Source organism: Xenopus laevis, chromosome 1L (genome assembly GCF_017654675.1).
Source record: "Xenopus laevis strain J_2021 chromosome 1L, Xenopus_laevis_v10.1, whole genome shotgun sequence".
In the NCBI taxonomy this organism is placed as follows: Eukaryota; Metazoa; Chordata; class Amphibia; order Anura; family Pipidae; genus Xenopus; species Xenopus laevis.
Genome location: NC_054371.1, coordinates 89968599 through 89994354, shown reverse-complemented (window position 1 = coordinate 89994354; position 25756 = coordinate 89968599). Strand labels below are relative to the sequence as shown.

At 37.4% G+C, this 25756-nt stretch overlaps 1 protein-coding gene across 1 annotated transcript in view; it reads right to left on the bottom strand.

Moving 5' to 3' along the window:
* Nucleotides 1-25756, bottom strand: part of LOC108711362 (signal-transducing adaptor protein 1) — a 250025-nt gene that overhangs the window by 199438 nt on the left and 24831 nt on the right. The window lies entirely within an intron of this gene.

Genomic DNA, 25756 nt, shown 5'->3' with positions numbered 1-25756 from the left:
TGGCACTTGCATCCGGAAAAGCGGACCAACCAGTTGCAAGACATTGGCTTAAATTTAAGCATTCTCTACCACAGTTTCGACACATGATCATTGATCATGTGCCTGTCCCACGTAGGGGAGGGAATAGAGAATTAATCTTAGTACAGAGGGAGTCACAATGGATCTTCAAGCTGGACACGTTAGCTCCGAAAGGGCTTAATGAGACATTACCCATGTCACCATTTTATTAATGGGACAACTTGGACTGCAGTTAAATGCGGATTTGTATACCCTCCTTATTCCTTTATTCCTTCTTCTGAAGAGTCTACAGGGGGTATTTTTTCTTCCAGGGGGGTTGATCTATTCATTTCACAGACATTCCGAATTGGATTTGTGGATATGTGTGAACAATTTGGGGCCTGGAACTATATGCTGTCATGAATTGACCGATGTTGCAACATTGTTGCCCCGTGACGAGTATCCTTTCCTTCCTGAAGATTGCTACATAATGGATTAAACATACATTCCTTTGTTGGATATGTTTGTGTGTGTAAATATATATAACAAAATTTTTTTTTTTTTTTTTCCCCTTTTTTTGTTTCTTTCAGGCGCTTGGGAACCCTAGGCAGGATCTAGTAGTGGATGGAAGGGAAACAGCCCACGTTACACTGTGCGCTCTGGTGCTGTTCACATATCTTGCTGACGGACACATTTGGACAGCCTGGTCCTCCGTGCCACTGCGAATTTCGTGACATCACTGGGACAGGTACAAGGAGTAAGGAGTTGATGCAAATAAGGCCGAGAAGTCTGAAGGGTTTGATGATAGTTCCATTTGACGCATGGCAAGATGGGAGGCGATACCCGTCTATGTGCTGCCAGTGGGTTCTATGCTAACTAATACTACACGCAGTACTATGCTGTTACAATTATGAATCCCTCCTCAGTCTCCTACAATACCTTACCCAGTTAGTGAGCGTCCGGTTCCCTTGGTGAAGGGGGGCGGAGCTCAACACTTGCACGAGCAGGGGAACACCCAGCCCAGCGGTTTAGCGTCCGGTTCCCTTGGTGAAGGGGGGCGGAGCTTAACACACGCAGGAGCAGGGGAATAGCACGTAGATGTGAGAGGCCAGGCCGTTGATGCGTTAAGGAGAGAACGATACGGGCAGCTAAGGTCTGGGGCGCTCAGTGCTGACAAGGGGCGACAAGTGCGTTCGCATCTTCCTCTCTGGATCCTGCTGGGGTAAGTGCACTTTCCCACATACTCGCTGGATTAATAGAGTAAACGTATCCTGTATGCTATATGTTTTCCTTGCTTTTATTCACACCGAGGCACTGACATCGCTATTGATGTTCACTGATGAGGGATTCACTAGACAGAATGTCTATTTTGTCACTATCTTCTTGGACATCTTGTTATATGACGTTAGATTAACACGTTTGCTCCTATGCTAACAGTGGGAGCCTGATTGTATTTGTTTCTTACACTGATGGGATCGTTGACAGGTTTGACACCCAGTGATGACGTCATCCATGACAAATTGGCGCCATTTTAACCCCTTTATAAGCACGAGCACCATTTTGTATTGTTCACCTTCCTGAAGACGGCACACGTGTGGTTGCCGAAACGTTGAATTAATAAAATTTTTTCCTTTTTTATCTACAAAAGACCTAGGAGTGCGGCTTTTTTTGTATTGATATTCATCTTTATTTGACCGGCACCCAGGCGGTTGGCCATTGGGTTAAGAGTGCACTGGTTTGTGGATGTTTATATATATATATATATATATATATATATATATATATATATATATATATATATATATATATATATATACATGGATAGATATATACACATTGAGGAGCACACCCTAAACTTGTTTAGCAACTTCCTCGGGTACTGGTAAATAAGGTAAACAAATTAACATAGTGCTGCACTCAATGGGAATACTTGTGAAAAAAATCAAGATTTATTCAGAAAATCTGATGTTTCGAACACCAACTGTGCTCTTTCTGAAGGATAACAAACCAGACTGTGACCAAAAAATACTGCTAAATACATACCTCCCAACTGTCCCTTTTTCGGAGGGACAGTCCCTCTTTTGACAGCTCAACCCGCAGTCCCTCATTTGTACTGGAAAGTCCCTCTTTTCTCTGCACTGAACAGCCAGAAAAAGAAACAAAGTTTTTCACTTAATTGGCTTTTAGCAGAGAGCCCAGAACAGCTAACAGGTGCAAATAAGATACTTTGTAACAATTTTGAGACACAAAAACACAGTTTAGATAAGGAGAAATATTTTCAAACTTTCATAACCTGCCAAATTTTGTAAAACAAACATGGTAATTAGGGGGTGTGGCCACAGAAAGGAGTGTGGCAATAAAAATTGCTGCGCTACTTGTGGAAAAAAAAATTTGTCCCTCTTTTTACTTCCAAAATGTTGGGAGGTATGCTAAATACCCTCCCCCAGAAAGGGATGATGCCAAAATGCCACTGGTTGTTATGGCAACCACTGTATACAAACAAATGGAACTTGTGTCAAGAGTAGGAAAAAAGCTAACACCTGTGTAACATAGAAAAAAACTTGTGCACATATATACAGGCCCGGATTTGCGGCAAGGCCGCATAGGCCCGGGCCTAGGGCGGCAAAAAATAGGGGCGGCATGCCGCCCAGCCGCATTATGGGGACGTTCGCGTCCCCATTCAACTACATCAGCTGCGCCGGCGTTTTTTCGCCGGCGCGCTGGGAAGGCGGGCACTAGGACCGCGCGGCCTAGGGGCGGCCAGAGAGGAAATCCGGCACTGCATATATAGAAAAAGTTGCAAATAAAGCCGCAAAAGGGAGTCTCTAAAAGCATTTGCTGTTTGCAACATTGTTTATAAAATACATATCCAATCTTCAGGATCAAAGTGCTGTTAGTTCCCACATGTTATTTAACTTTAAAAACAACATGACAGACTAGTGCATCAGGTTATACAGGTTTAAATTGATCAAATTTATATAGGCACCACAGCTGGCCAGCATCCCAGAACTAACTTATTATTTTTCTACATAGTACCCCTTTTGTTTATAGCTCTGTCATCTGGGCCAGGAGCGGTTCACAGGGAGTATATCTGTGTTTACGGGTCACTAGAATGTTTTAGTGCTCAACAATAGTTCTTGCTGAACTATAACTCACAACATGGTGCACATAGTGGTAGAGCACTTATAAAGGTATATCGTGGAGAGTTTTTGCTGAACTCACAACATGGTGCGCACAGAGTGCATATAAAGGTATATTGTTCTTGCTGAACTATAACTCTCACCATTGTGTGCACAGAGTGGTAGAGCACATATAAGGTGTGTAGGGTCCATGGCAGGCCTGTCTAGCCATCTTGTGACCCATGGGTACTCCAATGCGGTTACCTAGTAAAATTTAGGAGTTAGATCAGCTACTATGACAGGTCGCTCAATGCACAGATCACTTGGATTCACAACCGCTCACATTGACATAACACACATCAGCCTAAAAAAGGAGGTGGTTATGGTAGACTGGCTGGTTATCAGTGGTGTCAATGCTACACCTGAACTTGCGGGATCATAACTAGAATTTGTTATTTTGAAATGATGGGCTCCGGGGTCACGACAAAATGAAAGGCAACACTTTACAGTGGCAGGCTTACAATAAGTCAACTGGCGTCATATTGAAATTAGCAACTTGCAATATCCCCAATGGAAAAACCAAATAACAGAATAGAGGGTCCCCTAGGGAAATCAAACTAGTAATGTAACTTTCTGTAATAAGTATAAATGTTATCAAGGACCTCAGTCAAGCCAAGCAAGTGAAATGAGAAGATTAACTCAAAAAGATTAACTCCAAAAAAAGGGAACGAAGATTACATGTCAGCAAGAACTCTCCACGATATAACTTTATAAGCGCTCTACCACTCACACCATGTTGTGAACTATTGTTGAGCACTGAAACATTTTTGGGAGATCAGGAGGGTTCACATATTCACAACACTCACACATATTTTTCTTACTGCATCATGTGTTGTTTTGCCTGAAAAAAAAGTTTTATTGCCATTGCAAATAGCGTATTCACAAATTGCACTGCATAATACCTTTTGTACGTTATTTGGGTGATTATATTGCAATTTAAGTCATTTTGGTGCATTTTTAGCCATTTTATTGCATGTTTAGCCATTTTATTGCATTTTCAGCTTTGAGTAGGTGTTATTCACTTATTTCTGTCCGAAAAACCTATTTGGCCATGAATAAAATATTTAAACTTTGATTCTGGCTGCTGATTACACTAGGTGGAAAGCATTGATTTTTGTGGTTTTGTTGGATTTTAGTGATTTTATACCATTTTGATTTGTTCTTTGTTATTTCATTTTGCCCATGAAATTCTGCATGTCTGCTATATATATATTTGGGGTCTCTGTTTGCCACATAGTTTGGTAAATCTATGCATATTGGGCATCAACTTGTTTCTTAGAACCCTGGTGTTCATATTTAGGATGCTTTATGCTGGTAGACTACGAAATGTGGGGTATAAAATGCAAGCTTTGGGACAAGACATAAAGAGCAAGAACTCTCCACGATATAACTTTATAAGTGCTCTACCACTCACACCATGTTGTGAACTATTGTTGAGCACTGAAACAAACTAGGAGCCAAGATTTTTTCTATGTATTTCCCTCACTGGGTCTAGTGATCCGTAAACACGGATATACTCCCTGTGAACCACTCCTGGCCCAGATGTTAGAGCCCATAAAAAGGGGTACCATGTACCAAAATAATAAGTTAGTTCTGGGACGCTGCCCAGGGGCCCCAAAAGAAGAGTTGCCACGTGTCCCTGCTACCTGCACTGACTTACCTACTCCCTGCTTCCTCCAGCGACCCGGATCAGCGATCTGGCGACTCCCTCCAGCTACACCAGTCCATGCACACAAATACACAAACACACACATTTTACACTATGACACACTTATATTTACACTTACACACAATCACATACATTTTTGGGAGATCAGGAGGGTTCACATATTCACAACACTCACACATATTTTTCTTACTGCATCATGTGTTGTTTTGCCTGAAAAAAACGTTTTATTGCCATTGCAAATAGCGTATTCACAAATTGCACTGCATAATACCTTTTGTACATTATTTGGGTGATTATATTGCAATTTAAGTAATTTTGGTGCATTTTTAGCCATTTTATTGCATGTTTAGCCATTTTATTGCATTTTCAGCTTTGAGTAGGTGTTATTCGCTTATTTCTGTCCGAAAAACCTATTTGGCCATGAATAAAATATTTAAACTTTGATTCTGGCTGCTGATTACACTAGGTGGAAAGCATTGATTTTTGTGGTTTTGTTGGATTTTAGTGATTTTATACGATTTTGATTTGTTCTTTGTTATTTCATTTTGCCCATGAAATTCTGCATGTCTGCTATATATATATTTGGGGTCTCTGTTTGCCACATAGTTTGGTAAATCTATGCATATTGGGCATCAACTTGTTTAGTAGAACCCTGGTGTTCATATTTAGGATGCTTTATGCTGGTAGACTACGAAATGTGGGGTATAAAATGCAAGCTTTGGGACAAGACATAAAGATGTAATTACCTGTTTAGATTCGTCCGATTGTGTGCTTTGGGAAAATATATGGTTTTCTAGGGTCTCCATACTGTTAGGGGGTCTTATGGTGCATAATACACATACCGGGTGCTTGTATTGTAGCAGTCACAGTGTCATACGTGAAAATTCATATGTACTATTTTAATTTGGGGGTCTCTGTTTGCCACCAAGTCTGGTAAATCTTATCATATTTCATGGCACATAATTCACATACCAGGTGCTTATATTGTGGTAGCCAGAGTAAAAATTAATTTGCACTATTTGGACTTGGGGGGTCTCTGTATGCCACCTAGTTTGGTAAATCTATGTAAATTGGGCATCAAACTGTTCAGTAGACCCCCGTGTTCATATTTAGGAAGCTTTATGCTGTTAATAATACATGGACAATACGATGCTGGAAAGTTGAAGCTTTGAGGCAATTTTCAGGTATTTCACCAAAACCGACAATTTTGGCAAAGCCTTGTGACTCAATAGTTTGGAGCAGAAAGGCATGGGTACCTATTTTAGATTAGGTAGAATGGGGGGGGGGTAAACCTATATTTCTATGTTTTTACCCCACAAAAAATGCAGTCAATGTGTTGGTTTTTCATTAACTGGTAATCATATTCAGGGTGCTTTTTCTTGGTACCTAATACAGCGTGGGATATGAGGAGCAGCAAAATAAAAAATTTTTGAAGTGATTTTTCAGAATTTTGATAAATTTATATAAAAAACACTATGTTCAGACAAGCTTTTATGTTTGGTAGTTTGGAGTAGAGAGCCATAGTTGCCCATTTTGGAATCAGCAGAATGTGTTTTTTTTCAAAAATATATGGTTTTCTGGGGTAAACCTACTGTTTCAGGATATTTTGGCCTTGGAATCTAAAGTATGCCGTTTTCTGCCGTAGTGCTCTCAAAATTCGGTAATATAATGCTGGGAGTTTTGCTGTACAGAAGTAGTAAATCTCCCTAAATTATACATTTTTGATATTGGCACGTTCGAGAGACATGAGGCTTTCAAAATCAGTTGGATTTTCATGCATAAAATTAAATATTTTTCTGGTATAAATTCATATATTGTGAAAAAAATCTTTTTTCTTTTTTTTTGGTATTTAGAGCTATAAATCTTTTTGCAGAGTTGGAAATACATGAAAACGCAGGCAGATTTAGAAAGCTCAGTTTCTCCCGAACAATGTATAGCTATCTTAGGTAAACTATAGGTTTCCCCTCAGAAAATGCCACTAAAATGAGAAAGCACAAATGTTTCAAAAATGGCTGGCATTTCGCGTAACCAAATGTAACCTGCTGGCACTTAAAGGGTTAAAGTTAAATAACACGTAGGAACAGGAACAGCACTTCGATCCTGAAGATTGGATACGTATTTTATAAACAATGTTGCAAACAGCACATGCTTTGAGACTCACTTTTGCCACTTTATTTGCAACTGTCTAAATATGTGCACACATTTTTTTTCTATGTTACACAGGTGTTAGCTTTTTTCCTACTCTTGACACAGTTCCACTTATTTGCATACAGTGGTGCAATAACAACTAGTGTTGTTTTGGCATCATTCACTTCTGGGGAGGGTATTTAGCAGTTTGTGTTGGTCACAGTCTGGTTTGTTATCCTTGAAAAAAGAGCACAGTTGGATTTTTTCAATAAATCTTGTTTTATTTCACAAGTATAACATTATCCTGAAGAATTTGTTGCTATTGGGTTGAATTCATCCGACCCTCGACTTTAACAAGGGCCTCAGACCCTCAACTAGCCACATAGCCCCACAGCATGATGGAACCGCCACCAAATTTGACTGTAGGTAGCAGGTCTTGAAACCGGCAAATTGTCATGCACTCAGCAGGACTCCAGGCAGCGGTAAAATCACTTCACTCCTGCTCTTTTCTTCTATTGTAGGTAGCAGGTGTTTTTCTTGGAATGTGGTGTTCTTCTTCCACCATGCAAAACACTTTTTGTTATGACCAAATAACTACATTTTTGACCAAAGCATTTTAGACCAAAATTACTGTGGCTTGTCTAAATGAGCTCTTGCATACAACAAGCGACTCTGTTTGTGGCGTGAGTGCAGAAAGGGCTTCTTTCTCATCACTCTGCGATACAGATGTTCTTGTGGTAATTGAGCTGAATTGTATAACGATGTACAGATACACCATTTGCAGCAAGATGTTCTTGCAGGTCTTTGGAGGTGATCTTTGGGTTGTCTGTAACCATTCTTACAATCCTCCGCCTATGTCTTGGCCTGCCACACCTGGGTTTTACAGCAACTGTGCCTGTGGCCTTCCATTTCCTGATTATATTTAAACCTCTGAGATAGCTTTTTGAAGCCTTCCCCTAAACCGTGATACTGAACAATCTTTGCTTTCAGATCTTTTTCAGATCTTTAAAGAGTTGCTTTGAGGATCCCATGCTGTCACTCTTCAGAGGAGAGCCAAACAGAAGCACAACATGCAATTGGCCATATTAAATACATTTTCTCATGATTGGACACACCTGCCTATAACATTTATATGGCTTAACAAGCTAATCCAACCAATTTGGTGTTGCCAGTAATCATCTACTGAAACAATTATGACAAAATACTATAGCTAAGGTAGGAACAGTTTGCTGGACCTCTGCAAAGAAGTAGAAGTGTAAATGATACATTTAAGAAATACATTTTATATCCCCAACTCATTTTTCATGTGTTCTGATATGAATTCTGGGTATAATTGCTACAGAGTGGCAGTCTGGTGCTTCATTTTCCAGGTTTCTAAGATATCTTGTGGGAATACATCATAAATGATATTTGTTATATTGCAATACTTCATTAAATGCAACAGTAGTGTGATTCCAAAGAATAAAACACTCATTTATTCATGTTGCTCAATGTGAATCCAAGTGTAGTCCTGTATCATACTATGCTTTATGATGCAGATGAATGACAAACCTGACTGTTCTTCAGCTATAAAACATTCACAAATTACTGCCATCATAAACATTTCAGAAGCCCTAAAGAAAGATACTGGAAAAAAGCGACCCTGACTTGCTTTTAAAAAATATGTCTATAAACCCTTTTGCACTATGTTTTGGCATATGCATTGAAATAGACAGTTCAAAGTATTTTATAACATTAATACCAAAATATATGCTGTGTTGAACAAATTTTATTACCTCTAAAGGTGGTCAAACCCAGAAAGTTGCACTTCCTTGTTGAGATGGCCAAATAAGCGTATTTTTGCCCAATCTGATTGCCCAGGTGTTTGGCTAAATTGATCTGATCAGATCATATTGTGGGCCTATGCAAACCAATTGAGTGTGGATCACATCAACAACCCAATACAGTTTTTGCCAAATAGATATCTGGTCAATTCCTTTCCAGATATCAGTTGGAAATTATATTGCATTGGCCTCTTGCATGTGCTAATTAGTAACTGACTTGAACTTACATTCTGAGAAAACTAGCACCTAAAGAGTCGGAAACATACTCTTGCTATGTTGAACTGAAGAAGCTGTTGGGATGAGTGGCGATAAAATGTTTTAAAGAAAACTCAGAAAGTCCAGTTGCTTTAGACTTAACGCAACTAGATACTGTATATCATGACCTGGATGAATGACAATCTCCATAGACATACAGTACCCTTGTTTAGGGTGTGCATGTAGTTTACAAGTAGTAGTCCCCAGTTCAGTTGCTCAAATATAGACAAAAATTATACCATTAGCTACTGTATGTGGTTTATTACATTAAATGCCCTTGTGGGTTACTATAAGTGGGAGAGGCAATCAGGTCTGGACAGGGATTCAAAATAGGCCTTGGCATTTCAAGGACAGAGGTGCAAACAGCCCCCCATCAGCCCAATAAATAGTGACTGTCTATGGCATCTTACAGCAAATTCCACAGATTGCCAGTCTGCACCTAGAGACAATACAATAAGAGACTTAATATCAAAACATCGTTCTACTATAAGGAATGAAGTAACCAAGCTGCTAGTACCATATCATTTCAAAAAAGCAAGCCACACTGCAACACAGTTAAGCCAGCACCCCTTTTTGAAAGCATAATGCGAATTCATGAGTTTTAGCATAAAAAATTGGTGCATTCAGCTACATTTTACAAATTACGTACAATTGTAGTAGATGCAACTGAGAATATGAGCACAATTACAAAGGAATTATGAGAAAATGTCGTTTGTATCTGTAGCAGGGATGTCACATGATTGGCCCCTCTGGAAGCTGCCTTTGTTTTTGGCAGAAAGAATCATTCCCTGTTATGCATTTATGACAGGGGCTCTCAAAGTTGGCTGTTAAGAATCCCAAATTGTCAGTCTTTTTATATATACATGGAAGATCACAGAGAATGTTCCAGTAACCAGCAATAGCAGTGCCCAACCCTGGCATCATTCGCAGGAAGGACTGATGAGTGCAGACTGGCTACTATCTAGACTATCTGAGAAAAACCTTTATGTTGAAGTTACCATGCGATCATAAAGAGCCACATTCTCTAAAGGAGTTGTGTGTGCATGAGCCCTACCCTATGCTCACATCCTTTCACGGCTTAGTGCTGTATCAGCAAGTGCTGCAAAATGACTGACATACTTAGTAAAAAAAACAAACAAGTGACCCCTTAAACGTTTGCCTCCTTCACCAAGACGAGTACTGTAAAATGAGTGACATACTGTAAATAAAACAAAAAAAACATTAAAGCATAGAAATGTCAAACAGCACAAAAGGTAATGCACTAAACAGATAAATAGACATCAGGGGTCCAAACCAAAAGCTGAAGTTGGGTAATGAGCAAGGCAAAGTCTCCTCAAGATGTTTTGAATTGGAGAAGAAATAGCCATTGTGCCGCTTTCTGCAAATATTAATCCATTCATATCCTTGTTGCAGAATACTTAAAAGATATTCAGGTGTAGACTTGAAACTAATATGAATCTCTCATACCATGTCTCATTAAGCTATCCTTTTCTCAAATTTCAGAATATAACAGCCTCATTAAACCAAGCCCCTGATATTTTATTCAACCAACACTTTCTAATCTTAAAAATAACACTATTTTAAATGTTCCTATAGCACTGTTACAGTAGCTGGCACCTTAAAAAACAAATTTCTCAGTTCTCCATGCCTGTCAGACTATTGATCTCCATGCCCACAGTCATGGGCTTTCAAATTCTTGGAACAGCTTTACTGTTTGCTATCTCCTTTTGATTCTAATTTTCTTATTGACCTTCTACACGCTTGCTTTGGCTATGTTCAGTCCCCCAAAACAGGCTTGACAAATGGAATCAATAACTGTCACTCGTGACACAGGACAAAGGTGTCCAAGATTTGTTTATAGTTTCTGACTTTTTGAGGCATTAACCACTTTGTAACTTTGAAGACAGGTGCATAGATAACACGTGAGGTTTCATTCTTGTTATAAGAAATATAAAAGGACCATGAATAAAATCCAAAATAATAATTGTAATGACTACTACACATACAACACAGTATCTCGGCAGTTTTTTATAGCTCCAAGTCATTCAATTATTCTTAATAATGAGCCATGCACAGCTGTACTCTGATTGGAAGTGAATGAGCACTAATGGGCCCCTTAGTGCTCTTTTGTCCTGGACACAAGTAAATAAGCCCTATTTTCTCTATAACTGAGAACATGCTTATAGTGGTTACTGAATGTAAATTCAAATCAAGGAACTATTACATTTATATAATTAAATTATTTATTATGGGCAACAGAGAGGAATAATTATACATATATAGCAAATAGCACATAAACATACCATCAAACCCTAAAGCTGGAAAACAGTTCATAAAAGTCTAATAAAGGGAAAATTATATTTTACTGATATCTTACATCCTTATACATATGTAATAACTAAGTAAAGGTGGTCATACACAGTCCGATAAAAGCTGGGAAAGTTGGGAGCCCTCATAAATATGATATGGCAAATGCTGGCAGCACTATATTCATGAGGAGGGAATGCAGACACCTTAGCCCTGGCCGAACCAAACCGAATCCTAATTTGCAGATGTCTGCAGATGTCTGACCAGTGCAAAAGAGTATTTCAATTAATTTTTTTTGTGTATCACTTACATGTCTTAGCACTTTTTTGCAGATTTACTTTAAATGTACAGAAAAACAAAACAATATTAAAAATTAAACCTACAATTTAATAAAATACACTTTGAGAGGTATCATGTAACCCTGTGGGGGAAGTCACATTACACATTATTTCAGATCCTTAATTTAGAAATACATTTTAGTATTTACTTATTATTAATAGGTATTTGTGTTTGAAGATATGATTATAATACAATACATCTTTGTTATAAATGCTGTTCTTATGTAAGAGTAAGTGTTAATTCAAAAGCTCAGAAACATTGGGAAAGCATTTTCATGTTTATTTCCATTTAATATTTGCTCATGTAGTGACCATAATGTGAGCTCACTTAATTGTTGGTGCAAAATTCAAATATACAATAAATATAAAATAGTAACAAAGACAAAAATTTTTTGAAAAATGTAAAAATGTGGGTTGAGAATGTGGCTCACTTATGGGCTTATTTATCAAAAATCAAATTTGTGAGTTTATAGAGTTTTTTTTCCTTCAAATAAACTCCAAATTTAAAAAACTCAAACGTTTGCTTATTTATTAAAAAATCCAATAGAAAAAAACTTAATTGAATACAATTGTGGAAAAAACTTTAATATGTGAGTTTGCAAGCTCAAAAAAAATCAAAAAATCTCAAATTAATAAAATGGTTTGAATTTTGCCTAGGACAACACTTCTACAATATATGAACTCATAAGCTATTAGATGCCAAAGTTTTACATTCAAGTTTTTTGTGCTTAATAAATACCAAACATTTTAGTTTTTTTGAAAATATATGTTGAATTTGTCACTTTTTGTGCAAAAAAATCTAATAGTGGCAAAAATTCTAATTTGAAAGTTGATAAATCACCCCCTAATAATGGTACTAATATGGCTGTAACATAACAGATACAGAAAAGGCTATGTGCTAAATCAGTTCTTTTTTTTAGTGTTAATTCGCCTTCCTGCCTAGGGCGCCCTTTTGGCTTGGCCCAGCCCTGAGCAAGGGCAATCAAGGTCTTGAGCTGAATTAAAAGGGGCATAGATTCATAGGAGGAGGGGGTTATTCTTCCACTGTACAGAGCACTATTGAGGCCCCATCTGAACTATGCAATACAGGTTTGGTCTCCAGCTCTCAAACTCAAACAGGATATTATTGATTTGGAAAGGGTCTAGAGAAGGACAAGTAAGCTGGTAAAAGTTATGGAAAGTCTCATTTACGAAGAATGACTGGCCAAGTTGGGGTTGTTTACGCTGGAGAAGAGAAGCTTAAGGGGTTATATGATAACTATATATAAGTATATAAGGGGACCATATAATCTCTTTAATGCTTTAGTAGGTCCTTCCAGCTGACATTAAAGCCCCCATTCTGATTAAAAGAAAGGAGCTTCCATCTAAATATTTTGCAAGGGATTTTTTACAGTGATATCTCTCACTGAATCTGTCGTGCTGGCTGATATATTAGATAGCTTTAAGAAGGGGTTGGATGGCTTTTTAGCAAGTGAGGAATTATGTGGTTATGGATAGATATCACATAGTACAAGTTGATCCAGGGACTAGTACAATTGCCATCTTGGAGTCATGAAGGATGTTTTCCTCTGAGGCAAAACAGAGAGGCTTTAGAAAGGAGTTTGTTGTCTTCTTCTGGATCAACTAGCAATTAGGCAGGTTATATATAGACATAAAAGATTGAAATCGATGGGTGAGTGTCTTTTTTCAACCTTACTATGTTGCTTTGTAGATGACTGAAGGAGAAGAAAATATTGCTCAACATCTTTGGATAATGATAAGCAGTCAATGTTTATAGGTTCATATGTCTAAATATGTTTAAATCTATCCTTATCAAAAGCATACCTTCTTTTGTACTATGCTTCTGTAACTTTTCCTTGTCAAATCAGCCACTTCTGAAATATGACTTTTAAAAAAACACTTAATACCTATAAGCCAAAATAGTACTTTAAATGTACTTCATGAAAAATCTTCTAATAACTAAATGGCAGGGTCTTTTTAGTTTTCTGAAAACATATTTCCTAATATCTTTACATGCTCCTGTAATGTATCGTTATCACCTTTATTGCATTCATTTTGCTTTGGAGCAATGAATTTGATAATGGACCAATAGAGAAAATGTCTGTTAACACTTTAATAAGCTACTAATTCAGTTTTATGACTTTACAAAAAATGAACTTACAAAAATAAATGAATAATATTGAGTTTTAATAAGAATGTATTGTTAACAGACATGGTATTTTGAGCTATATGTCATTTCCATTACATTTGCAGCAGCAAAAGGTAATTAATTTGTTCTGTAATAACATTCTGGAGGAAATTGCTGGTTATAAGCTTGATAGAAATTGTCTTTTGTCTACCAACTAATCTTTTTCCTGTCATACCAAAATTATTGAAGTAAGAATTAGATGGGGTCATATATCCAAAAAACATCAGCAGTACCATTTTAAATGAAACATAAACAACAATAAGGTGTACATTGATCAAGCAAATGCTGTTTTCTTATCTGTGCTATAGGACAAACAGTTCTTTTTTAGACCTATTTAGTCCTTATTCAAGCTACAATCTGGCATTTTTAGATGTTTTTTGTGTCATTTGTTTACTCATTTGTGTGCATTCTCTTGTATTAAATAAAATTACAAATGTAAATTTGGAGCTGTCATTACAGACATGTAACCACAAAATTAAATAAAATGTAATGGTTGCCATGGACGGGCCGAACTGTACAGAAGTCCAACCAAATGGCCAGTGGTCCAAACAAAAAGATATGATTGCAGGATTACAAGTCTTGGAAAAAAAAAATGATTGGCCATACATGCGCAATATAGTCAGAATAGCCCAAATGGACCTAATCTGGAAGTGTATGGACAGGATGAATGTCGAGATTCTTCTGAATCCAGTCGTATTGTACATAAATTCAGGTAAAGGAATTATTTTTCAAAAAACTGAAGAGTAAAGTGCATATAATTTGTGAGCAGACTAATCAGCTACTAATCAAGCTACTACTATAAACCAACCAACCATTCTACCAGTCCATTTTTTCATAAATGTTATTTATTAAAAAAATAAATCTTTTACAGTGTTCAGTCACTTTCAAATTTGCAGTTATGGCTATTCTAGGTCTTGCCCTTACCACTATGACAGTGGCTATATAAATCTCATGACTTTTATATGCCCAAGAATCTCTGCCAGCTGACATGAGCATTCCTGCAGCCTAGAGGCATTAATCTAAGCAACAACAGTGTAGTGTACTGGAACATTAAAATGTGTAGGACAGAGCTCAATTGAGCTGTTACAACTAAAGACATGCATAGTGCATCATTTATAGATGAATAACACACAATTGTTGGGTCTGAGTGGTCAAAACACATTGTTTGGGGTTTCTTGGTCATTTATGTTCTGTACTAAAAATGTTTTGGTGCTTTAGTGGTCATTTAGCTTCTGAACCAAAAAAGGTGCATTACCCCTAAGTGATTTACAGTAAATGAACTTATACTAGAATATATGAACCATACTGTCCTTATTGTACTTATACATGCAAATGCAGTCAAACCCTGAATTTATGTTCCCAGATTTTACAGTTTCCACATTTTATGCATTTTTTCATTGTCTTGTCAATTAAAATCCATTCCTATGTGCTCTTTACCCATTTTAATGCAGTGTTTTCCCATATTTTACATCACAATTTTGCCCGCTAATATCCAGCACCCAAAATGCTATAGTCATTTCCCACTTATCTTTTTATATATCACTTATTCTGTACAGCAGCACTCTTGTGCTTGAGCTTTGGTGTTTGCTACATGCACGCTCGCCCCTCCTTCGCCATGCATTGCCATAGAAAAGGAGGTGTATTACAAAGTCGAGTTTAAGAAAGAAGTTATAAAGTCAGCAATGATAATGGTCTATAAGTGAGGAAAGTAAAGGATAAATTGATTTAGTGCAGTGGAATAAGAGCAGTGGGTACCTGTGACATTCAGGGGCACATTTACTAATGGTCGAATATCGAGGGTTAATTAACCCTCGATATTCAACCCACAAAGTTAAATCCTTCGACTTCGAATATCAAAGTCGAAGGATTTAGTGCAATTCATTCGATTGAACGATTCGAAGGATTTTAATCCATCGATCGAACGATTTTCCTTCGATCCCAAATTTTCTAGAAAGCCTATGGGTACCTTCCCCATAGGCTAACATTGATGCTCGGTAGGTTTTAGGTGGTCGAAGTTTTTTTTAAAGAGACAGTACTTCGACTATCGAATGGTCGAATAGTCGAACGATTTTTAGTTCAAATCGTTCGATTCGAAGTCGTAGTCAAAGGTCGAAGTAGCCAATTCGATGGTCGAAAAAAAAAAATACTTCGAAATTCAAAGTATTTTTCATTCTAATCCTTCACGCAAGCTAAGTAAATGTGCCCCTCGGTGTTAGTAGTAAGAATAACTTTTGCATACATTGTGGTAGTCATATACAGCAAAAAGTAGATGGCAGTAGTATTTCATTTAATAAATGTCTGCCATAACTGAAAGCACTTTGATTATCTACATTGCCAATTTAGCATATATAGTATAAATAATAATAAACTCAGCACATGGTACTCACATAGGGGCTTGTTTACAAAGGGTGAAAGTGAAACTTTGGAGTAGTTTCATCAAAAATGAAGATTCCCTTCATGTCGCCAATTTACTAAATGGAGAATACACCAAGTTTTGGAGAATTAACTTTGAAGTGGTAAAAATTCTCTTTGCATTGGTGTAAATTCACCTCTCTTTTCCATTTGAAAAATTCTCCAGTGAAAATTCTCCAGTCTTCTAAGAGCACAAGAACCTATTTTTGCCTAGAGAAATTTCTCCAGGTTCAGGCTGGCAAAATACCACTATAAAGATAGAGCAACCTTTCTCTCATTATCGCCATTACCTTCTCCATGGTACTGTAAGTTTTCACATACGTCATTTCTTCATGGCGAAAATTCTCTAGAGAACTACTGTTGAATGGGAAAAAAATACTGGTAAATTTTCAGAGAAAATTTGTGAAACTAGCCTGGTAAATTCAGGTGTACATTGGTGTTCAAGTTAGATGAAGAGAAAATTCACACTTTAATGTGCCCCATGGGATCTGTTATCTGAAACATTTACATTTCTAGTTATTTACATTTTCACTGTATCTCTGTACAGTTATATGCAAATAAGAAAGCAAGCATACATCAGTCTTGATAGCAAAATAATTCTGTCTGTGGTTTTTAATGTTTAAATAGCTTATAGTAGCTATAAGAAAGCTGAGTTTTTTGGCTTACGTTAAACATTTGATGCCTTCTTTAATTCTTACCGTATCTGAAGATGTAATCACTTGCTTGTAGCTGATCACCCTTACCCTTAGTTCTAGTCATATGCAAAATGTTAAAGTACCATGCACCTTAAACTTTAATCGGAAATGTTCATGGGACTGGGCCTTAAGTTATGGTGCTAGCATTCTGGATAACATAATTCTGTGTAATAACATGGTAAAAACAGGTACAAGTATAATATATACTATCCAGAATGCTTGGGGTTTTCAAAATAAGGAATCTTTCACCTTAATTCTGCTAAAAATTATTTAAACAATAAATAATCCCAATAGGACTGTTTTGCCACCAATATGGATTTATGCAGTTTAGTTATGGTCAAGTACAAGGTACTGTTCTATTACAGAGAAAAATAAATTTATTTTTAATCATTAGGATTATTTGCATATAATGGACTCTATGGGAGATGGCTCTTTATTTGGAGCTTTTTGGATAACCGGTTTCCAGATAAGTATCCCATTACCATATTGACATTAACTTAAGATGAAATCACACACATCTATAGAAAATTAACTTAAAATTCTAATCTATCACAGTTAATTCTATTAAATGAAAGTATTTTGTCTTAATATATAATGTGCAACTCTAGAAGACACTGCAATTTCGGGACCTAAAAGGATCATTGCTAATATCATTCTTTTGCTGTTAACAGACTTACCCTTTAGCAAAACTCAGAAGGGCTATATTTCAAGGACTATTTGTCTGTAATTAAAAGTAAATGTATGTACAAAACCCTGCTCAAATCCTAATAATCCTCTTAGGATCATTTAACAAACTGGATGGAACAGGCAAGTAGACAAATGAAGCCTGAGCCTCATCGTTTTCTATGTATCCATAAACACAAAGCTCAATTGATTGGGCAATGTTACATTAGATCGTGATGAAAAATTAATTAGTTTGACTTCTTCCCTAAAGGGAGCACTTTGCTGCATTTTTGTTTTCTCTGTATTATCCTTCCACTCATTATTTATGAGACTTGGTGGTAAAAGGTTCAGAGATCAAATTTGCCTAAAGTGCTGCTATTCAATTGTGGGTGGGTATTGGGGAAAACCTGTAGCATTCATGTAATGATTTAGGATTTTTCTTAGCCACCTTAAATATTTTGATCACTTTATTAGCAGCTCAGCATACAGAATAGCAAAGACAAATTGGATGGTCACACCATTCTTTACCAACTCTCAGTAACATTCTACATGAGAAACAACTTCTTTAAAAGTGTGTATACTAAAATGGTTTGCCTTAGGGAATATATTTTCTAAAAAGGAACACGGTTTAAAAAAATTATTTGTAAAACATTCCCTGAACCTGAATTATCATTGTCTGCCCACCACCACCTGAACGAACTTTTGCAAATGTTTTAAATTATTTTGAGAGCTGATAGACCCATTCAAAATTATAAGTAGAATATGAATCTTGACTAATATAAATATTAAGGTTAATGTTAATTGTTGTATTTTCCAGATTGTACTTTTCTATAACAACTTCAGTGTGGTCGATGATTGCACTGCCAGAAGTTTTCTACCCATACCATAGGAACTGTGTAACCGAAAGGACAGCCCCTCTTGTTGCTCACAATCACAATCTTATGCATGCCTTTTGATATGGTCAGAATTTGGCATAAGGTTAACTGTTTGGTTTATGCTATTTAATAAAAGCTGTGGCCTAATTTTCTACAGCACCATTGTCCGATTGTTTATTCCTGGGCTATTGGACTGGGGGCCACAGAAAGGTATTGTGAGTTTTGTCCTTGGCAGCCATGCATCACAATAACAGTATAATAATGTGTAACTTCTTTTAAAGCTACATCAGATTATTGCCCATTGGTAATGGCATAAATCATTCAAACAGACGGGATTCATTCAGGCAAAGTCATTTTGCATGAAAAATCCTATAAATGGTTGCTTTCTTTTACCCTGCTTTTTTCAAGAAAACTCCTCTTTTTACTCCAGAATTTTATTCTTGGCTTCACATACAGAGAAAATTATGACACACAGCTTTACAAAGATATGGGATTTTACACAGAGTGCTGTAATATAGAGATGGGTGAATACATTAGTCAGGCGCAAATTTGCGGTGAATTTCTGCGTTTCGCCGCAGATAAATAAAGTAACTAGGGGGTTTTGGTCTATTTCAGTGCTGTTTTTATAAATATATACCCGTTACTTTCTTTTATCTGTATGGTTATGCCATTTCCAGGTGTAATTTTCAGCATTTACCCTGCAAATTAAGAGGATTAACTGGATAATTATTATTCTTTGCTATTCTCTATATTGCTGGTCCTGATTAGGTATACAATTGGAAACAATGCTGCAGTCATCTTTTTACTAGCATATACAGGTATGGGACCTGTTATCCAGAATGCTCAGGACTGGGGTTTTCTAGATAACTCTTTCCATAATAAGGATTTCAACTGGACTTGCTGTGTTTTTTTTGGTTTTTTTTCTTGAAGACATTTCACCAGTCATCCAACTGGCTTTCTCAATTCAGAATATCTTGTAAATCTTCCTTCGAGAATATATATCCTCTGGAACAGTGATCCCCAACCAGTGGCTCGTGAGAAACATGTTGCTCTCCGACTCCTTGGATGTTGCTCCCAGTGGCCTCCAAGCAGGTGCTTATTGTTGAATTCTTGCCTTAAAGGCAAGGTTTAGTTGCATAAAAACCATGTCTACTGCCAAAAAGAGCCCCCTCTTGGCTGCAAGTCCATATAGGAGCTGCCAATACCCAATCACAGCCTTTATTTGGCACCCCAGGGACTTTTTGCATGCTTATGTTGCTCTCCAACATTATTTTACACTTGAGTGTGGCTCACGGGTTAAAAAGGTTGGGGACCCCTGCTCTGGAATGTTGCTCCAATCAGCATAATCTGTTTGTCATAAAACACAATTATGTCATTAAGTTAGGTGTTGATTGTATTAGCAAGATTGGAGCTTTGATGTGTTATTAAACCTTCTGGGGAAAGGTGAAAAAACAGCATTGTGGCAGACAATTGATGTTGCACCCCCCTGCCTCTATTCAGACTTGGTTTTTCAGTTTTTACATATATGGCTTCTTTTTGAACCAGTCACTCTCCCGGTCTACAATCTGGACTTGGCAGTCTTCAAACGTGTGTCCTTTTTCTTTTAGATGTAGGTTCCAGAGGAGCTGGCTCTTCTGCACCCTACGCTGGTGTAACTGTTGTTTGATTTCCCCTTCATACAAATTACAGCATTCCTCACTGCACTGATTTAGCCTCTGTGCTGGTGGGGATCTCGTCTGTTCTGTGATGTAAAGAATTGATGACCCCCAGTTTGTGATCTAGTTGATGGTGGGAGTCAAACAGCAGGTACTGGTCTGTGTGGGTAGGTTTCCTCCCCACACTTGCCAGACAGTCCAAAAAAGCCAGTGTGTTATCTTCTTGTGTAAACTAGATGTTGTGATCCACTGTGTTGATGTGTTCAGTGAAAGTCTGTACCTCCTGTGTGTGTATGTATCATCCACATACTGGAACCAATGACTGGGAGTGATTCCTTTGAAGCTATCCAGGGCCTTTCTTTCCACTTCCTCCATGTACAGGTTTGCCACAATGGCCGAAACTGATTATACCATGGTGCAGCCATGCGTCTGCCTGTAGAACTTATCCTTGTACTTGAAATATGTGGTACTTAGGCATAGACCCAGTAAGGAACATACTTGCTCTGGGTTAAGCTTTGATGATATATATTCTTGAAGGAAGATTTACAAGTTATTCTGAATTGAGAAAGCCAGTTGGATGACTGGTGAAACATCTTCAAGGAAAAAAACAACACAGTAAGTTCAGTTGATTTGACTTATTTCTATAGATATACCATGGATGGATGAATGTGAATCTTCACAAACAAGGATCTTCATACCTTAAGGGCAAAGGCACACACTCAGATTTGGGGAGATTAATTGCCCAGCGATAAATCGCCTCTTCTTTGGGCCGACTAATCTCCCCGAACTGCCTACTGCCGGCTAGAATTTAAATCAACGGTGGGATGGCATTTCAGAGCGCTTCATTTTCCTTGTGAGGCAACTTCAGCAACTTCTCAAAATGAAGAGCACTGATTGCCATCCCACCGGTGATTTACATTCTAGCTGGCTGGAGGCAATATGGGGAGATTAGTCGCCCCGAAGAAGAGGAGATTTGTCACTGGGTGACTTAATCTCCCCAAATCTGATCTTGTGTCTCTGCCCTTAGTCTACTAGAAAATCATGTAAACATTAAATAATACACATACAATACTGGTTTTGCTTCCAGTAAGAATTAATTATATCTTTGTTTGGATCAAGTACAAGGTACTGTTTTATTATTACAGATAAAAAAAAGTATATAATTTTTTACATTTTGGATTATTTGGATAAAATGCAGTCTGTGAGAGACATCCTTTCTGTTATTTGGATTAGATACCTGTATTTAATTTCCCTACAATGGCTTGTATGTTTTGTGATTTACAGTCCTGTTAAAAATCACAGAAGTGTGCAAGGAACTTTGGGAAATGGAGTCTTTGCTATGTATGTGTGTGTATATATATATATATATATATATATATATATATATATATATATATATACACATATATATATATATATATATATATATATATATATAGACAAATACAAGAGGTACTCTGCACTCAACCCATTATCAATATATTTAAGACAGAGACATTTTGTGCATACTGCTACTGAAAAATGCCTTACCCTTTAAACAAAACAGGGATTGTTTGTCCATATATTGCAATATATTTAAACTGCCCAACTACGTCAAAGTCATCCCATATCTGGCCAGTTCTACACTTAATTTTCATCTGATTCATTAAGAATTCAATTGCTTAATTATACATTTTACAAAGGGACTACGTTTTACCTGAACTTACTAGCTACTTTCAAAGTAAAACTCCCAAACTTGGGAAAAAAATTAGTGGTGAGCACAACTTTCCCTTGTTTGTTATAGTTATACAGGAGCAGTGACCAGCTCCATGTTGTAGCTCCCACCCTTCCCAGCTATAGTCAGGTGATCCCACTGGTGTCTAATAAAAGGGCAGCCAAGTTTGGGAGTTCCAATAAGGATTAATTATATCTTAGTTGGGAAGTACAATGTACTGTTTTATTTTTAAAGAGAAAAACATTTGGATTATTTGGATAAAATGGAGTCTATGACAGCAGTTACGTAATTCAGTTTTCTCTATAACGGGTTCCAGATAACGGATTCCTTACCTGTATAACACAATTTACAGAATTGCATTGTATAGTTATGAACAAACATAAACCCATGCTAACATATTTTCATTTACTAATATTACATGATAATATTATATAATGCAATGCATTTAGAATTATATAATTTGCCTCCCAAGATTTAGAAAGATTATGTAGGTTAAATCTAATGTAACTCTTCTATTTATGTTTGCTATTTAGTAACAGAAGGATTTATTTCCTCATTAACTAATATGGTAAATCCAACTTGGCACTTACTAACAGGAATACAAGAGTTGAACTTTTAGCCTGTTCAGCAGGGGGGCTCTAAAAAAAATTAATGCACTGCATAATATATAATATAATATCAGTAGGGGGCATACATTTCTGATAAATAAAAACATGTTCTAGAATCTAGATCATATTCTTTTTAAGGAAACAATTGCACTTAAAGTATTTTGAAGTGGAAAACTGGTACTTTAATGAAAATAATAATTGAGTCTTCCATGCTCAACAAAAGTTTATTTATCTGCACTACATGAAACCAGAACACAAGTACAGGGATAACATATTATTAGCTATTCATGGATAAAATTCATTGTATTAGCCCACTAAATAGTCCATTATATTATTCCACTAAAAAGTCCACTGTCTTCTTAACTAAAATCAGTATAATAATTAATACTTTGCATTTGTAACTTAAGCAATTGTGAAATGACCAGTATAGAATGCAGTATTTATAAAGTATCAATAATTCTATAAAACAAAAACAAACATGAAGCTTACAAAATGGTGGTACACCAGCTAAATATCAATTTTATTTGAAAAGTAAGCAGAGAGACTAAAGGCTGCCAGATTGAAACACAATTATTTAACAATAAATAGTAATGAATGTCCCGCCTTGGCAGAACAAAAGTGGTCTTGCTTGCCTACAAGCATTCAGACACTGTCTCATTCATCAGTGTGCTCTGTTGGCCATGACCTTAATTTTAGAAAATTCACATCCCCAGCTGCTCTTTTAACTACTTCATTAGTGGCGCACCATTGGGCAGCATCCATGACAGTTATCCAATAGGATGAAAATGACATAGGGATAGAGACTATAACAGCCTAGCATGTATAATACAGACATATGAGACAATTAGAACAGAAGGTATGCAGGGCTATGAGTACCATAACATAAAATAGTTAGGGGATTATTAACTAAAACTGGAATTAATCTGTTTTTTTTTATGAAAAAAAGTCGACTAAACTCCCTTCCATGAATTGAACTCTATCAATACTAGTGATGAGTGAATTTACAAAAATGAATGAAACACATTGAAGTAAATGGGCGCAATTTGTTTTCACGCTCAACTTCTTTACCCCCAAATATATTAAAGTCAATGGGCATCAAAATAATTTTGATACACATCAATTTTTTTGTCACAGTAAATTTTTCCGCTGCAAACATTTGCAGCAGTTTAGCAAAAAAATTTGCAGATGGCAATTTGTCCATCACTAATCAATACTTTTTCTCTAAAAAAAATGGGAGAAAGAAAACATTGCAAAAAAAAAACAACAAGCATTAATCTGTATCATACAATTGATGCTTTGAAAACTCAACTTTATCGAATAGTCTCTTTTTTTCAGATTATCGGACAAAAACCCGGACTTTATAGGATTATCCAGCACGTTAAACCCACGTTTTCCCCTTAAAAATCCAGGCCAGATACATTTGAGGTTTAATAAATGGGCCCCTTAATGTAGGATACCATCCCAAGAGCATAAGCAGTTTGTGTGTAAATTTGTGTCCCTTGTGTAGAAAAATGAATGATCCATCAAGCTGAAATATATCTTGGGAATGAGAAACAGAGCAGGAAATCTCAGACAAATTAGTTAGAAATGTATATATTAAAGAGAAATTAATGATATGTATCTAAAACCAAATGTATTAAAGTGGCTAAGCCTAAAGACCTAGAAATATTGTACAACAGACTTCAAAATCAAGGTACATTGGGGGCGTGGTTACGATGCGGATCTGAGCAGTCGCACCTTTACTGGGCTCCGCTCCCGGCAACTCCTATTAGCTATAATAAGCATTTTCCCAGACCTGAAATCACTCACAGGATCCAGGTACCAGCTCCGGAACATGACTAGAGGAGCCAGATCAAAACAACAAGCTTTAAAAGCTAAAAATCCTCCTTCGCAGCCGCCTACGCAGCACGCGCCTGCTAAATCCAAAATGGCTGCCAGCGCCAAAACATCACCCAAGGCCTCATCGCATACAGACGGTGACTCCGATAAAGGTGACTCAGACTCGGAACTTACCCCTACTTACTCGGGTGATGCAATACTCATAGGCCACTTCAAACAGTTACTGCAATCAGAATTGTCGGCAGTAGCGACTAAGATTACTGACCATATGACGCAGGAACTGCGCGACCTGGGTAACAGGACAGAGGCAGTTGAGGATAAGGTGGACGAAGTTACAAACAAGGTAAATTTGCAAGACCACCTCATCTCTGATCTGCAACAACAACTGCATGACTTACAAGACCACATGGAGGATATTGAAAACAGGTCTCGCAGAAACAACATTCGGATTAGAGGCCTTCCTGATGCAATCCAGGATTTACAAGTGGAAATCCCACGTCTACTATCCGAACTGGTGCCAGACACCCCGCCAGACCAGTTGATTCTGGACAGGGTCCACAGAGCCCTTGGGCCCAGACCGCAAGGGGCACCTCCGAAGGACATTATCGCTAGAGTGCATTACTACAAAGTTAAGGAAGCTATCATGGCTGCTTCCAGGGCAGCGCCACAGCTGGATTACCAAGGGCATCGCTACTCCATCTACTCTGACTTGGCATCTATCACCATACAGCGCCGCAAGCTGATGAAGCCAGTGACGACCGTACTACTTACACATCACATCAGATACAGATGGGGTTATCCGTTTAAACTAATCTTTTCTTTCCAGAACCATCAGCACTCAATTTCTACACCTCAGGAAGGTCAACACCTGCTGACCCGACTGAAGTTATCGGTTACACCTCCTTCTTCGCCAAAACCTCCTTCTCCATCAAAGTCCTGCAGCGAACGCTCGATCTCACCCCTATGGCACAAAAGCCCTAAGGGCAATGGCTGATTGCTACCTAATCTGGGTAAATATTTTTTTTTCTGCTGCTGAATTAGGAGCTTGTCCGGATGGAATCCCCCCCCCCATTGATAGTTCCTTATCGCCCTATACGGCCGGTAATTGTAACTAACTGACTGTGATGATACATCACAAATTCTCCTTGAGGATTAATCTGCAGTTCAATGTTTGTTATATGTTATTCGTTATGTTTTTCACAGCAATGTCTTACTGTCTTGTATTACTCTATACCATGCTAAACTGTCTAATTGCATTAGTGGTTACTAAGTTCCATGGGTGCTTAACTCAAAGAAAGGGCTATGGCATTGATATGTGTGTCCCATAATGTAAAAGGGTTCAATTCTCCCTCCAAGAGGTCAATGGCCTTCCGACGATACAATCAGATGGGGGCTAACATTGTGTTCCTCCA